Genomic DNA, 4,117 nt, shown 5'->3' with positions numbered 1-4,117 from the left:
TTTGCACACAAGTTTTTACTTGGAAATATGCTTTCATAACTCTTGGGTAAATAATTAAGGGTGGAATTAAGGGTGGATGTGATAAGCTTAACTTCAAAGAATATTTCAACCTATTTTAAAAATGAGTTGTACCATTTTCAACAGCAATATGTAAGACTCCTGTATCTCTTCCAGTTTTAATTTGCATTTCCCCGATAACAATAGAAGCAGCCTTTCAAGTGCTTATTGGTCATTTTTATCCCTTCTGTGAAGTATGTGTTGAAGTTTTTTATTGGGCTGTTTGTCTTATTATTCAGTCATAAATGTTCTTTATATATTCTTTACAAATTCTGGATACAAGTAAGCTATGCCCATTGTATAAATTATATTGTCTCTCACTCTGTAGTCTGTTTTCTTAAAAGTGTCTTTCAAAGAACAGAACTGCTTGGCTCCTCCTTGCTCCAGGGGAGGCTGGGTGGGTGTGGAGGCCCAGCTCCTGCTACAACCCACTAACGCCACCCTGGGGAGGCATTAGAGCATTGCCTGCTTCTGCCAGGAGGGGAATGAAGATCAACTCCCCGTGTACCCTTGGAGATACCACCCCTACAGGGGAATCTGCTTGTGACTATGCCACCCGATTCCCTAAGGATAAGAGGGAAATGGGCTGGAAAATCAACCTTCCGTATTAATATGCAGTGCCTTTTGATATGAGTACTTTTTTTTTCCCTGTTTTTACTTTTTATTTAGCAACACAGATTGAGACCGCATAACTCTCCCAGTTAGGTTTAGGTTTGGAGGGGATTGTAATAAAGAGGAGATGTGGAACACCAGTAATGGTTAAGGTCTGGACAAAAGGACAGAATGCCCACGAGACAGCAAGGGATCAAAACGGGTGGCCCTGGAGACATCAGGTGCCCATCACTACATGTTCCAAGTGTGCACGACCCTGACTTGGGGCAGAGGTGAGACCAGGAAGCACCAGGTCCTCTTTATCCCAAGTGGATGTCAACTGGAACTTCCTACAGAAGAAGTTGGGCTTTTAGGTCTCGCCTGTTTTCTGGAGCCAAAGTCATGCTGACCACTGGTGAGAATTCAGCTGTCATCTGGGTTCGTTTACCCCCAGGACTGAACGTTTATCGCTGCCGGGTACAAGTAACTCCATCCTGAGACAGGTGGGTGCTCTCAGGTCCACTTGAAGTCTGCAGAATCTGAAGACAGGAAAAGGAGCAGTTCCATCGTGTAATGGTGAGCACTCTGGACTCTGAAGACAAGAAAAGGAGAGAGTTGGGCTTACGCTTTTCTGAGAGATGGGAAGAACGTGAGGGTGGAGGGCAAACTCCCTGTGGCGGGGGTGGGGCGGTGCTCAGTTCTTCAGCTGAGACAGGTCCGTCGCCAGCATCTTGGTTCCTTCAATGTAATTTTGCCTGTCGAGCTTTTCATTCTGGGAGTGGGCTCCAACGTCAGCTGACCCATCGGACAACAGCATGGCATTCTCCCCTGTGGCCTCCTCAAACATCAAAGGCACAGGAATACTGCTACCCTGGTCAAGTCTGACTTAACACTAAAAACTGTTTTCAGGGCTCCTCTCCCAGCCATGTAAAGGGAGTGGTTGAAGTCGGACCCCCAGGTTTTCTTTCCCTCCGTGGCCCATATACACCTTGAACTTGTTGGGGCTGTGCGGTTCCGCAAACTTCTTAGTCAAGTAACTTGTGACCTGCTGGCTGGCCAGGAGTCATGTTCAGCACAAGCCTGTTGGAGAACTTGCCGATCACTTTCCAAGAAATCACGGTCTTGGCCCCCGACCCAGAGAAGTCACCTTCAGTCCGTGGAGGGAGAGGGACGGGACCGCCGTCTGTGCATCAGGGTGTCATTCTTGCAGTTGTGCAGCAGGGTCTCTGCCCCCACGTCCCTGGCGTACTCCTCCAGGTCCATGTCAGTCTTGTTGAGCTCCAGCTCCTCTTCCATCATGGGGGCCACCTCCTCGTTGATGCCGGGGATGAGGACCTTCCCCTTACTGTCCACCAGGGAGCCTGTCAGGCGATGAGGTCGGTCATGGCCTTGTGCACGGGAGCCACTGCACGCGCCCCAGTGCAGGTCTCTGTGCTGCGTTCTATCTCGATGAAAAAGTAGCAGATGTCCCGTGATGCAGGCCTTGTTCTTCACCAGCCAGTAGTTGTCAGAGTTGCAGACGTAGTCCCCGTTCCTTGAAGAATGTGTCCTTCTGGGCAAAAAACAGCATGTCCAGTCCTTCAGAGCCAGATTCCTCCATGCCTTCCGGACAGAAGCGGACGCTGATGGGAACGTCCTGATTGGTTTTCTGAAAAACCTCCAGGGTGCTCATCCAGCAGGCTACTTGCCCCTTATTGTCCGTTGCTCCTCTCCCATCCAGTTTGCCATCTCATTCCACCAAGGTGAAGGGCTTGCTATCCCAGCCGTCCTCCAGGGCTGCCGGCTGCACGTCCAAATGTCCACAGATGCACGCCGTTTTCTTCTGAGGGTCTGAGCCCAGTTTGCCGAGTAAAAGAGGAGGAAGCGGTATCTCCGAGCCATCGGGGAGCTTCTGGTTCCCGATTTCCCCAGCTGCCTGATGTCGGCGTTGGCGACGTCCATCATCCTCCAGATCTCCGCCTTCTCGGTCTGAGAGGACACTCTCTGGATGGCCACGCATTCCGCAAGTTCTTAATGTAGCGAGCCTGATTCTCATCCGCGTACTTACAGGGCAGTGAGGGCCGACGTCTTTCCACCTGACCGCAGGTCTCAGAGATCCCACCTGTGGCCACTGCGCAGGTTCCACACCACGTGTCCGGGCCACAACGATTCAGGGTGGGGGTACAAATATTTTGTAGGTGTTTTGGCTGAAGTAGGGTAGGTATTGCCAAAAAGGCTTTATGTTTTTAGGTCACATTTTCCCCCGTCCTCTGGCAAGAGAAAACGCTTTTCTTGAAGATTTCTTTGTGCCTGTTGACAGTTCTGGGTTTGAGGTCTCTGGACTGCACTAGTCTGGGATGTATGGGAAAACCAAGGAATTCCCTGCCTTGCCTTTCTGGGGTCTCAAGGTCCCTAGGGAACACACCTTCTGTTTCCACATTAAAGAGACTTCCTACGCCTGCCGGGTTGTATTTCTGCGGGTTTTTAGTTTTAAGGAGGAAGACTAGAGCTAATATTTCTATTTTGCCAGGAAAGAGATATAAATTTTAAAATCCCATTTACAATAGAATAAAGATATCAAATGCCTAAGAACTAATTTGTTAATTTTCATATAATAAAAGCTATGTAAGATTTACCTCCCAAACTACAAACTTTACTGAGTAAAATTAAAGAGGACAAAAATAAATAGAAAAACAAATACTTTGCTCATGGATTTGAAAACTCAATATTGAAAAATGTCATTTTTTTCTGTAATGGATATATAGATTAAATGCAATCCCAATCAAATTCCTAGATATATTTTCTGAGCATTAACATGGTGATTATATAAAAAAAAATTATATGGAAATTCAAATAACCTAGAGAAGTCAAGACAATGTTGAAGAAGTCATCCAAGTTGGAAGAATTATACTGAAAGATTTTAAGACCTACTAGTTGTTAATGCAGCACAATAGGTTCCCAAAGGTAGACACACATACTAGTGAAATAGAAAGCTCAGAACAGACCTGCCTATATTTATGACAAAGCTTACATATAGTGCAGTAAGAAAATGGTATTTTTAGTAAACAGTGCGTGGATAATTGTCCATCTATATGGGAAAAGTAATAATCTGTCTGTCCTCTACCCCACACAGTACTAAAAAAGCCAGATATGTTGTAGATCCTTAATGTGAAAAAATATAACATTGAATCTTTCAAAAAAAAGAGAAAAAAATCTTCATGACTTTGGAATAGGCAAATATTTAATGTGCTAAACACAATATCCCCAGCCATAGAAGTACACTAATATTAAGAACTCCTTTTCATCAAAAGACTTCACTGAGAAAGTGAATAAAGAAGCCACAGAGTGGGAAATATATTTTCAACACATGTATATAGCAAAGGAATTGTATCCAGAATAGAACAAACAATAAAAAAGGCAGACAGCCCAATTAAAAAATTAAAAAATGTATGAATAGATATTTAACAAAAATACTAGAGAAAAGTATTTT

At 45.1% G+C, this 4,117-nt stretch overlaps 1 pseudogene; it reads right to left on the bottom strand.

Annotated features, from left to right (window-relative positions):
* Nucleotides 1-1,342: 1,342 nt before the first annotated feature.
* On the bottom strand, nt 1,343-2,678 carry LOC102509097 (annotated as a pseudogene).
* Nucleotides 2,679-4,117: the final 1,439 nt, after the last annotated feature.

This window comes from Camelus ferus, chromosome 7, assembly GCF_009834535.1.
Source record: "Camelus ferus isolate YT-003-E chromosome 7, BCGSAC_Cfer_1.0, whole genome shotgun sequence".
NCBI classification, from domain to species: Eukaryota; Metazoa; Chordata; class Mammalia; order Artiodactyla; family Camelidae; genus Camelus; species Camelus ferus.
This window is presented reverse-complemented; position numbering and strand designations above follow the sequence as displayed.